This window comes from Lepidochelys kempii, chromosome 1 (genome assembly GCF_965140265.1).
Source record: "Lepidochelys kempii isolate rLepKem1 chromosome 1, rLepKem1.hap2, whole genome shotgun sequence".
Classification (NCBI taxonomy): Eukaryota; Metazoa; Chordata; order Testudines; family Cheloniidae; genus Lepidochelys; species Lepidochelys kempii.
In genome coordinates, this window is record NC_133256.1 from 174,965,655 (window position 1) to 174,979,199 (window position 13,545).

General features: G+C 39.4%; 1 protein-coding gene across 7 annotated transcripts in view; it reads right to left on the reverse strand.

Moving 5' to 3' along the window:
* USP25 (ubiquitin specific peptidase 25) overlaps positions 1 to 13,545 on the reverse strand; it is a 146,829-nt gene that overhangs the window by 66,373 nt on the left and 66,911 nt on the right. The window lies entirely within an intron of this gene.

A 13,545-nucleotide genomic window follows, 5' to 3' on the forward strand; every position in this document is an offset into this window, starting at 1 on the left:
GGAAGAGACTGGCAGCACGTTTCAGAGTGGAAACATCTACACTGCTATTTTTAACCGCCCAGCATGAGCCCTACAAGCCCGAATCAGTTGACCCAAGCGCTAAGACTTTTTTCCCCCCTTCAGTGTACACATACTCTCAGTGGCTTGTCCAACATCACACACAAAAAAGTCTGTGGTGGAGCTGGGAATTTAATTGAGGTCTCCCAAATCCAGTGAGCTGCTATAACAGAGCTAAAGAGCTACAGCTCCCTAAAGACCACCTAGGGCAAGATTCTGCTACTCTAACTCACAGTCCTATTCATTTCAATAGGACTGCTTGTGGAATAAGGTACTACTAACTGTAAGTACGAGTAGCAGAATCTGGACCCTGGTAAGTTAAAGTTGATCTGCAAGAAGGGGGCAATGGTGGGGAGTTCTTGTGCCCTTTGTTTCTTCATGGTCTACAAAGAATCCCCTAAATGTTGGATTTTTCTGCTGGTGTTTTACTGAATTACTTTAGAAAGTCATATTGTCTACCCAACAAGCATCTGAGATCTTGCAACTGGTTCTACATGGCGTAGGCAACCTAAAACTGTATGGACCACTGAGAATTAGCAAGATTATATTACATCACAGAGCAAGGAAGTGAAACCTGATTGTGATGGCACTTTATTCTTATTCGGATAATTTAAAACTGAGGGGTTTTTTTACCTTAAACAGTTGGGAGAAAAGATCATTTTGGTCAAGTTCCAACATCCTCTCTTCAATAAAGGGTTAAAAGAGCTATTTCTAAGATTAAAATCCTTTTTACACCCTTAAATCCTCCAACAGAGGACATTCCTAGCATTTCTAAGGTTAACAAACAATAAAAAGCTGTTCAGAATCTCTTTATACAAGAGCCAAAAAAGCAACCCATTTTTTCCCTGGCAGTCACCTTTAAGTATCTCCTTTTCTTCCCACTCAAACAAGGATGATTAAATCCATCAGGTATATTGTCTATACCCTTCAAAGCTAGGAAGTTGAAATATTAATTTATTCTTCTTTCTAGCAACTCAAGAGGAATGATGCAAAGCTACATTTCAGATGATGTAATCCATTTTGTTGATGGGCTTTTCATCAAATAAGTTACAACACTATTATATGTACAAAATAAATCAGTTGACAGATAACATTCAAAGACTGGCCTTTTCCCATGACTAATTCAAGTGCTATCATGCAGCCAAGCAGCTGAGCTGGCCAAATTCAAGTACGTAAGTACACTTCCTCCCCTCCCACCCCCCCCCAGAGAAAGTTATACACAAGCAGATGTTTTGACATAAAACTGAACCCACCACTTCGCTGGGATTAACAAGCTTCTGGTAAACTAGTGGTTTTGAAGTATCAACTGAGTATTTGACACTTTACTAAGCTAAGCTTCTACTTCTACTCCTAGACGAATATAGAAACATCTGTGTAACAACTTATTTTATGCACTTTGTCCACTATGTTTTTTAGAACAGATTTATTCAGGGTTGTCAGAAATTTTTCATACGAAGTATTTAGGTATCCAAGTCCAAAACATGTTCACAGCTTATTTAACTGCAGCCCATACGTACTCAGGAAGAGTCATTTACTCACCTAGAGCAGTATTTTACTACTTGAATAGTCCTATGACAACCTGTTCAGAGTAAAATATTAATGCCATGTGAGGAAGGATGGTAGAAACTAGGCCTAAAAGCATTACGTACCAAAAGGCAAGTAACGGAGCTCCAAATGTTATGCCATATTGACTGTTGCCTTGAAAATTAGAACTAGTAAGGTAAGGAACATCTGTACTGCAGTTACTGAGCCAAATTCTCTGCTGGTGTAAACTGACTTGTACCAATTTATAGGAGTAAAGAATTTGGCCAAGTCTGCATGCAACTGTCCAGGAGAGTACTTCTGAGCCCAACCATTTTTCTCCAAAAGAAAAAAATACAAGTTTCCCATAAATCTAAATTTCCTCACAAATCTAAATATCAAGCCACCAAAACCCGGTAATTGAACATACCTATACCATTCAGTCTTACTTATATCCAAGACCATCAGCAACACACACTGCAAATTCTTATCTGTTTCGCATAAGCAATAAATATCCATATGAGATGAGATCATGCAATCAGGCCATAATAAAATATGGTTCGCTACAAGCTACAAATTGTAAGATATAATAAATATGGTCCTTTTAAAAAACAAACAAAACAAAAACAAACAACCCACAACTACATGAGCTCAAGTTGAACAACTGATCTCCTAAAATAGAGCAGAGAATCAATCAGCATCCAAATCTTACTATTAATGGAGGATTTTCATTGATATCCCCAAAAAAAGAACAATCACTCAAGTTTGATTTGTACCATCCTGTTATGCTTTTGATTACATTTCTCATCTCTCTCGTGGGTCCTGACCACAAAGCAGGAAGGCGCTATTCCTCTTCCATAGGATCAGAGTTATTTAGTGAATATTTCTATTAGTGACAAGCCAAAATCATCCAAATATCCAATCAGAATATTCCCAAACTACTGAGATGTTGGGATTCAGACATGAAATTTGAGGACTTGTCTAAATCCCCAATTTCCCCCCTGGCTTCTTGAATCACGAGATTCCCTTGTGTTCTTCTTTTCGTGTATTTTCTTTGCACTATATTCATTTCAATATGGCATTCAGTACAGTGTGAAGAAAAACAACGACAATACAATTTCCTGGCAACCTGAAAATGCACAGGACGCAGAATGGGCAACCTCAGAATGGAAATGACTGCAGACAAAAGTCTTGCATTAGGCCAAGACGACATTTAGAAAAAAAAAATCACTAAAATTACCTCAGTTCTCTTTTCTGGAATGTCAAATCATTAAAAACAAAAACAAACAAAAATCACTTTTTTGTCCCTCATCCAACCAGACAGACAGCGTTTATAATCTTTAAAGTGTGACGTAAAAAGCAAGGTTTTATCATCCCCCCTCCCATTCATATGACAGATGTGTGAATTTCCCTTATAGGCCGGTTGCACATTCCCTAGCTGGTACAAACAGAGAGACCGTCCTGGAGACAAAACATAGCTGAGCTCTGGATTCTAGGGTGCACTTTCATGCTTTTCTGATCAGGAGCAACCTGTGCACCACCATCTCTTGCCAAGTGCTTAATGATGGCAGCATGAACACTAGCTAGCTCACACCACGGCCTCCTGGTGATGTGACGCAGCACAAACATGTCAGCTTGGTCACCCCCTAGGACACACCTATACTTATGCACTATTGTTTTCATGAAGGAAGGATGTCAAGAAGAGAGGTTCCAAAGGTCCTCTCCCACACCACTGGACACCAGCATAGGATACGATTCAGTTTTCTCCTGTGAAGTTACATTCTTATTTTATGACATGACAAGCAGGAACCAAGACGACTACTGTGAGGCCATAAATATAAATTACAACATTATGATTTCATTGTCCAGGTAGAACAAGTAGCATATATTTTCTATGCAGCAGAAAACCCCGGTTGGTTTAAGCAACCATTTTATTTCTTAAAGTTAGCAACAATGGAATTGGAAGTTATTTAATAAAGTAAAAAAAAACTATTGATATTTTAGTATACATTTCACCACCACTATCAAGCGCTTATGTAAAAAAAGTTACTATGAAGATGATTCACATAATTTATTGTAATAATTTTTCTTTTCCTATAATAGCTAATGATCCTCACACTAAACCCAGACAGTGCACAAGTGGAGTGCTTACTTAAACCTTTTCTTCTCTGCCACACATTTTTAATCACATAAATTAGGGTAGAGCCTTCTTTGTCACCATAAGTTTTGCATTCAAGTACTTGTCATGCAAACAACATGGAGAGAATTAACTGCGAAGTGTAGAACGGGGGAGGAATAACTCCCAAAAAGCTATTCAAGTGATTAAGAATGATGAAAAGGAATCTTTAAAATAAATTGACTCACTTCACCATGAATGATTTTTAAGAATATTTCAATAGAAGGCAGCTACATTCATTTCTAAATATAGCCCTAAACCCATAACAATGAAGTATTTGCTCTAAAAAGCTGAATCCTTGATGAGAAGGCATTAGTCCAGGGGGTGATATTTCACGTCTTATGAGTTTAATTTTTAGTGGGTAACTAAAAATAATCCTCCTTTTTTGGGAATTTAAATCAAACTAAATCAAATATTCTTACTATAGAGTTTGTGTTCTTTGCAAAGTACTGCAAAAAGTTTCTCAGTATACAGTAATGCTTAGCACAAAAACATTACAATGAATATTGAAAATCCCATTCATTCCAAAAGGACTTAACACTATTACATTTTTTAATATATTTGTGTATTTTATTTTCTGCAGTAAAATACAAAGTGCAGTATTCGAACTCGTTGGAAATTAGCAGATTTCCTATCACCTGAGAAATTACAGCAGAGCCACCAGAGAGCAATAAGCCTGCCAGAAAGGGTTTCTAGCTACTGGGAAAATAGGGCAGGACTTCTGGGTGGGTCAAGTGCTGACCTGTCCTGCCACAGGCACATCTCATCCCTGTTGCCTGCCAATATAGTCTCCCTCTACTCCTAGGAACCAGCAAGAAACAACAGAAAGCAACCAGTATTAGCAGTTACAGAGATGGGACTATTAGAATTCTAAAGAAGGGCAGGTAATCTAAGGCTCCCAGCTGATGGAAAATGGGAAGAAACGGAGAGGCATCATCCAGAACGTCACAAGGGAGCAAGATGAAACTTGCTTCAGTGATTCAAGAGAAATAGAAAAATCCTAAAAAAAACTTATTGTAAGACCCTATTTTGGATATGGACCACCTTTTTGTTGTATTTTTCTAGAGCAGGCAATATAATGGTGTCAAGGTTCCTCCCCCACTCTGAACTCTAGGGTGCAGATGTGGGGACCTGCATGAAAAACCTCCTAAGCTTATCTTTACCAGCTTAGGTCAAAACTTCCCCAAGGTACAAAATATTACACCCGTTATCCTTGGACTGGCCACTACCACCACCAAACTAATACTGGTTACTGGTGAAGAGCTGTTTGGACGCGTCCTTCCCCCCAAAATACTTCCCAAAACCTTGCACCCCACTTCCTGGACAAGGTTTGGTAAAAAGCCTCACCAATTTGCCTAGGTGACTACAGACCCAGACCCTTGGATCTTAAGAACAATCCTCCCAACACTTGCACCCCCCCTTTCCTGGGAAATGTTGGATAAAAATCCTCACCAATTTGCATAGGTGACCACAGACCCAAACCCTTGGATCTGAGAACAATGAAAAAGCATTCAGTGTTTTACAAGAAGACTTTTAATAAAAAATAGAAGTAAATAGAAATAAAGAAATCCCCCCTGTAAAATCAGGATGGTAGATATCTTACAGGGTAATTAGATTCAAAAACATAGAGAACCCCTCTAGGCAAAACCTTAAGTTACAAAAAAGATACACAGACAGAAATAGTTATTCTATTCAGCACAATCCTTTTCTCAGCCATTTAAAGAAATCATAATCTAACACATACCTAGCTAGATTACTTACTAAAAGTTCTAAGACTCCATTCCTGTTCTGTCCCTGGCCAAGAGGACTACAGACAGACCCAGACCCTTTGTTTCTCTCCCTCCTCCCAGCTTTTGAAAGTATCTTGTCTCCTCATTGGTCATTTTGGTCAGGTGCCAGCAAGGTTACTTTTAGCTTCTTAACCCTTTACAGGTGAGAGGAGCTTTCCCCTGGCCAGGAGGGATTTCAAAGGGGTTTACCCTTCCCTTTATATTTATGACAAATGGGGATTCTGATTTTATGAATGGTCTCTAGGTGTTAAAGGAATACACATAATGCCAATTGTACACAACACAGCCTTCAGTGTGTAACACTGAACATCTATATCCTCCATACTCTAAGGATTAGTAAGTATCTACCTCAATATTGCATTAAATTATTGATGTGTAGAGACGAGTGAACACATTAAAGCAGCAAACAAGTATATAACTGAACCATGAACAGATTCTTCACTATTGTTTAGGTACCAGTTGCCATTATACGAGTAAACAACAAAAACCGAATAATTCTTTCTGGGTACGAGCAGAAAGATGCCTCTAGATGCAGGTTCATCAACAGGCTGTTTTATGTAATTTCAGACAGACGCTTTCTGAAAGGAACCTTTCAAATTCTGTCTGCAGATTGCCAGCAAGTTGCTTCAATGCCAAATGTATGACTACTATTTGAAAATATTTGTCTACCAACTCTTTTAGTTTCTTTCTTTAGGGGAAAAAAGAGAGAGATAAATCTAAGAAAAGACTGGTAAAATTTTATTTAACTTTCATTTCCCACATTGCAAGTTACATATAACTTAATAATTTATGTATTTTTAAAACTCAGTTAGGAAAGGGTAACTTAAGTGTCAAAGGAATCTCTCATACAGGTCATTTTCTCTCAAATTCAGAGGTTGAAGCGATTTTGAATACTGGTGCTTGACCAATCAGTGAGATGCTACAAAATAATAGCATAATTTGGTGAGAGGTTCTCTGTGTAGCACAAGTGCAAATATACCACCTATAAAACAATGGATACTGGCAACATTATAATGGTTACAGAAAACCAAACTGCTTACTAAAGTGATGAAAACAGAAAATAAATGAGACATCCATTGTTTCAATGATAAAGTCTAAGCAATTAAAATAGCCCTGGCAGATATGTGGAATGAAACTGTCAGCATTTCACAATATGCCCATTTCATTGCTGGAATCATTTAGAGAGAGAAAAAATACAAAATTAATTCAGATGTAGGCTGGGGGAAAATGTAGAAGAGTTTAACTTAGCTGAAACCCAAAATCACGGACGTTTTTCAAGTTGGGTTAATAAGACACCTTCACAAAGAGAGAGAGATACACCCATCGTGGATTTCTGCAAAGTTCTTCACTTAGATTACAGTACTTATTATACATTAACTAATATGCAATATATTCTACATATAGAAAGTGCTTTTACATATTTAATGAAAGTATTTCATCACTGTAACAGGCTTCCTCAGCTCATCCAGGGTACTTAATGTCTGTGTAGTTTTTACTGTTTAGATTTTAGTACCATAGAGCAGAGATCGTGTCAGAGATTGTGTTTTGTGCAGTATCAAATACACTCTTGAGTAGCATGCCTGATGACATCTTTAAAAATCAGATATTATTTCTACTCTAAGAGAATAAATTATTACAACTTGGTTAGAGCTTGATCGATGCTGGTTATTAATGAAGGTATTTTGCTTGAGACAACTTGGTACTGCTAATACTCCAGTAGATTAGTTTTGCCCCCTTTTAACTTTAATTCAATTTACCCAAATTTTTGACATCTTGAAAAAAATTTCAGCAAGCTTGGTTATACTTGAGTAAAAGATGCACACCATTAGGGTTAATATTATCATTACAAAAGAAGCTATTCTAATAGCAAGAAATAATATTGTACAGAAACCCTGTCCATAATGGAGTACACTCCTCCCAACAACTAAGGCAAAGAATTGTGTGTTTTTGTTCTGTGTTTTTAAACTATTTATCCACTTTAAACCTGACCCAAACCCACTGAAGTTAACGGAACAATTCCCGTGGACATCAATGGGGTTTGGATTAAGCTCTTTACTTGGCAAAATAAGGGTGAGAAAATATTTCAACAAGAGGGCTTGAAAAGCATGCTATTTAAGAGTAGACAGAGCAACAGGAAGTTACTCTTGGCCTTGGTAAACTTGAATAGCTAAAGTAAGGGTTAACTAAGTTGCAGTAAAACAAATTAATTTACTAAACCCTCTGTTAAAAAGGTTTGTCAAACTGCCATGAGGTTGATTAGTCCAGGATTAGACATACCTTACAAGAAGCATCAAAGGAACAGATCATAAACAGTACTGAGATGCTATAAATTTCCTACAAAAAAAACTAGGTTAAAATTAAAATTTGGTTGCACAGTCCAACAGTTAAAGTTCAGAAATGCCAGATTTATGATCGTCTGGGCAATCATAATTCTGCCCCCTTGCACATCGATCCTGTGCATTGAATGAGGAAGAGGCCCTGAGGGAAAAAATGGTATAACTACATCATAATGCATATAGACATGGGGGACGAATTAAGGTTGCATAGACCAGTGCTTCTCAAGCTATCTGATGTGGGGGGACCGGCAATTTTTTTTTCCAATGTGCACACAGACCGGCAGCTGATGGCTAGCAGACCGGCACCGGTCCGCGGACCACCACTTTCAGTAGCACTGGCATAGACAACAATATCTTAATTTTTGAGTGTTTGGCTTAGCGCAGTGTGAACATATTTTGATATTGCTATTTTTTAAAAATAATAATTTCTTAGGGTTCTTTCAAAGGAAAAAAGGTAAAAACAAATTCTAATATGTACTACTGTACTAACTACACAATCATGCATCATCAGGGATTGAATCCTGAAGTTCAGCAAGTAACACTTCTGCTGCTTGAAATATGCCACTGACAATAGCAGAAGGCTGTGCTACTGACACAACATGCTGGGGCATGGGGAAAAGCAGTGGCCCTCTCTCCCCAAACACTGGGAGAGCTCCTGAGCCAGGCACCATGTTGTTTTTCTATTGCCGGGGCGGGGGGGGAGGGGATGCTAAGGCCAACTGTCAGGTTTAGCTTCCCACTACAGCTCCTCTGGCAGCTCTCAAGTATTACCAGTGCAGTGCCTTCTACTGCTACTTTTTGAAGTGGCCCAGCTCTTTGGAATATTCATGTTCATAGATTTTGGCATGCAGCAGAAGTTCTCATGAGCCATGCAAACAAAAGGCAGCAAACAGTGATTTTTACTAACTTACTTCTCAGCTAAAACTGAACTGAATTTCAGGGGATCAGGAAAAGACACTTCCCTAGCCAGAGTTCTCCAGCAGAAATTTCAAAGATGAGTTGGAAATAATGGAGGTGTTAGAGCTTCTAAAAAAATAAATCACCAAAAGAATCTTTCACAGTGATAAGTGTTAGATGATCTAAATATACATGTTGCTAACTAGGTTTCTCTCTATCTGTCAATCAAGATAAAACCTGATTCTCTGAGTTCTCTATCATGTTGAGCCTAAATAGAGTCCATTCTTCGGTAACACCCTTTGATGCTAGAGCAGCAAAGCACTGTGAGGAACTCAGGGTTGCAGGGCAAATGTTGAGACACACCCTTACTGGTCTGGGTTGTACCCCAAACATCATGACAAACATGTTAGGTCTTCAAGCTACCTGCTGTATAAAGTTCTAATTAATCTGAAAATATGTATTACGTATATGAGCTGGGAATGGTGGCTCTCTGCCAGATATGCCTACACTGACAGGGAGCACCATGGCAACAAGTTGCATAGGAAACCTGAGGAAGAGTGAACATGCTGCCTAGCAATTGGTAGCTTCTAGCAGCAAAGTTAGAGCACGGAGAATTGGATCAGGGCAGTTGGATTGTTTGATAGAAAAAAGAAAAATTAAAGCAGAAGGGAAATATGGTGAAATCCCAGGTCAGGGCAACTTCGCCTGCATTTCCCTTTAGTGGTTCAGCAAGGGTAACCACTCTAGGCTTCACGCTCTTCAGTAGTCACCTCTCTTGGGTGGAGTCATGAGTCTCTTGTCCCTCCTGACATGGGTATTTCCCCTGATTATATTGTGATAACCCCCCAGGAAGGACTGCCTAAACTGCACTTTGTTTTCTCTTCAGAGACTAACAACAATGTGATTGCCACAGTCATAAGTTACCAAACAGCTCCTTCTAAGCAAGCGCTTTTATTCTCAAGATAAAAGCATTACAGAGAAAACATTAAAAACAATAAAAGGACCTACACGCACCCTGACAGGCTTACCAGAGATCATCCCCAAACTTCAGCAATGGTTCTGGTTAATGATTGGTCCTTCAAACCCACACAGAGTTTTTAATTGTCGTCACCAGTTCATAACCACTTTTTCTCAGAACTAGCTCCTCCACAAGTTAGAGAGTCCCTCATTTATCTAGTTTTGGCCTTTGAAGAGACCTTTAATAGGTAATCAGCCAGACAATGGTTTGTCTTGTAGCTTCAAAAGGATGACTCCAGAAATGAGTAACTTGCATTCCCCTCTTCCCAAATATTTCCTATTAAAACCACTCCACAAAAAATTACATCTTGTTTGGTTCAGTGTTTCAAAACAGGAGTCCTTTGAAGCACATAAAACTTCCCAGTGTTTACATGAGTGCTGTCTCCCCCATATAAGAAGTCACATACCATCCCATTATAATACATGAACCCATTCACATTCTTAATACAATGACCTCCTTAGATATTTTAACGTAGTTCAATACGATTTGTCCAGAAAATTGCAGGATATTGTCAGACCTATCACAGTGAAAAATACACAAACACCAATAAGTCTCTGAGCAATAAAGAAGCTACTGAGCATTCAAAGCATGAAAGATATAGGGGACACATGGAAAGTAGCTGAAAAGAAGCAAACAGAATTGGCAACAAAGTTTGAATCTTTTCTGCTTCTTTTGGAGGACACATTAAATAAGTACATGACAAACTGAACTAGAGAAAGAAAACAAAACCTAGCACAAAGAAGGGTCAAGAGTACCCATACCAAGGGAAAGGACAACTTAACAGAAAACCAGAGAGCACTGTTACAAGTGAGCATGATGAGCAAACAGGATTGTTGGCAAGAACTACTAACAGGACACTCCACGCTGACATATAATTAAAAGGCAGCAGCACCCTGACATCACTCACACATGTTCCAGTATGGACACACAATTGTGCTATTAGACAAATGGTAGCACAGGCAGAATTAATGATTGTTTATGAGAAGAGTAAGGCTGGGTTAGTGGGATATCCCTCTCACATGATAAATCATAGAATATCAGGGTTGGAAGGGACCTCAGGAGGTCATCTAGTCCAACCCCTTGCTCAAAGCTGGACCAATCCCCAATTTTTGCCCCAGATCCCTAAATGGCCCCCTCAAGGATTGAACTCACAACGCTGGGTTGAGCAGGCCAATGCTCAAACCACTAAGCTATCCCTCCCCCCAAATAATGACTCAGATGACCAAAAATCTTTAGCATTGTAATTTAAAAAAAAAAAAAGTCTAGAGCATGTGACAAGACAGAGAAAAAAGCTAGGCAATATCTCCTGCTAAAGATGAAACAGTCACCTTAGGCATAAAGGAAGGAATAGCCCCCACAAAAGAACACTATCACAGTGGAATGCTAGAAACTAGAAAGAGGTAAGAATAGTCAAAAACAAAGAATCTGCAAGTTAATAAGTCTTACGGCTACTATTTCATTTAAAAATAGTATTTTAAGGTCTGACTCCACAGGGACAAAGTTTAGGCAGTTAAAGTAGAATCTGGCTGAGAAACAAAACAGACAAGCTCCAAATGGAAATAATGGGTTTAACCAAGTGTCTGGTGATGTACGTTGTTGAAAGCATGGACAGCTTTGCTCAGAGACCATGCTAACTGACAGTTTTTTTCCAAACTTCTCCCTCACAGTCGTTACCTCAGCGTCACTGCACAACTACTCTTCTTCCCCTCTCTTCCCCTGTCGTGTCACCCTCTCCCCTCCTCTTCAAGTCCCCTCTCCCTTCCCTTTTCTTTCCATTTAGCTTTTCCCCATCTAATTAAACCCACCCCAAAACAAGAACATTGATGTAATTCAAAGAGGAGTGAGAAATATAATTTGGAACTGTCTCAGAATTTATTGTAAACCATAGTTTTGGCAAACCATGAAAACTGACTAAATTCCAACGCCCATATCCCAATATTCTCAAAGCTAGGGAAATGCCACAGAACTAAGTGTAAAAGAAATACACATTGTCTAATGTGCAGCTCATGTGGCACATGTGACATATGTGCATATACTATTTGTTGTGTAGGACCCTCTCTGATTCACTACAGAGACTGGATGGTGCTCACTGAGTGAGCAGCTGTTGAGTATGTTGTTTTGTGAACACTGAACAAGGTGCAGCCGTAGGCCTTATTTACTACACATTAGTCAACTGCTGCTCTGACACAATGATTAATGTAGGATTGTGTCTGTGTAATATTATGTAAATTAAATGCCTTAAAATCAACACATTGCACACACAGCAAGCTTATGGACCCGACAGTAGCAACCACTGATACTCTGTATCATTGTACCCTTAACCTCTCCATTGCCCCACTTTCCTTCTTAGTATTTATTAGGATCACTCTTTCTTAAAATTATGCCCTAATTCTGCAAACTATTAGGCACATGCTCTACTTAACATAGACGAATGACCCACTGAGCTCAGTGGGGCTACTCATGCGTAAGTGTTTGCAAGATCAGGGCTGTAGGTTGTAGACTGGGCCAGGGACTCAGTTTTTCTATATGTTTGTATAGCATCTAGGATAATGGGGCCCCAATCCTGACTGGCACCCCTTGGTTCTACCAGAATACAAATTTGATGGTTCGGTCACAGGGTTCCCCCTGGGACTGTCACCTGATGTGCTGAGATTACCTCTGAGCCCATTTTCTCTGCCAGCCTGGGACTTCAGAACCCTGCCTTGGTGAGCCAGACACACAGGCCTGCTGCAACACGGACCCAGACTCTGGACCCAAAAGCTGCAGGCTTTAAGTGAAAACAGCTCAGCAGGTTACTTGCCTTCAGCACCCAGATATCCAGCTCCCAATGAGATCCAAACCCCAAATAAATCTGTTTTACTCTGTATGAAGCTTATGCAGGGTAAAGTCATAAATTGTCCGCCCTCTATAACACTGATATAGAGATATGAACGCACCCACAGGTATTAATCACTTACTCTGGGTTCATTAATAAATAAAAGGATTTTATTAAGTATAAAGTAGGATTTAAATGGTTTCAAGTAATAACAGACAGAACAAAGTCACCAAGCAAAATAAAGCAAAAACACCCAAGTCTAAGCCTAATACATTAAGAAACTGACTACAGGTAATATCTCACCCTCATACGTTCCATTAAGCTTCTTTCACAGACTAGACTTATTCCTAGTCTGGGCCCAATCCTTTCCCCAGTCCTTGTTAGTTCCAGCACAAATCTTAGGTGTTAACTAGGGGTTTTCTCATGACTGGCCTCCCTCTCTGTCCTGTTCCACCCCCTTTTATAGCTTTGACACAAGGCGGGAATCTTGTCTCTGGGTCCTCACCCCGCCTTCTAAATGGAAAAGTACTAGATTTAAGATGGATTTCATTATCAGGTGACATGGTCACATGTTCCTGAAAGACCTCATTCTTCATTAACCATCGGCTGGCCCACAGGTACACAGGAAGGCTTGCAGGTAAATAAACCATTTACAACCAATTGTCCTAGTCAATGGGAACCATCTAGATTATAAACCACCATTAATGGCCCACACTTTGCATAATTACAAAAGGAACTGTGACAGGGCAAGGCCATATGGCTATAGAAAAGTAGTGGGAGATAGATATATTAGCTCCAGGCGAAACAAATCCCTGGTACCAGGACAAGTTAAATGGCAGCTACTCCAGGTCAATTAAGACACCTGGGGCCAATTAAGAACTTTCAAGAAGGCAGGGAGAATGCTAGGTTGATTGGGACACCTGAAGCTAATCTGG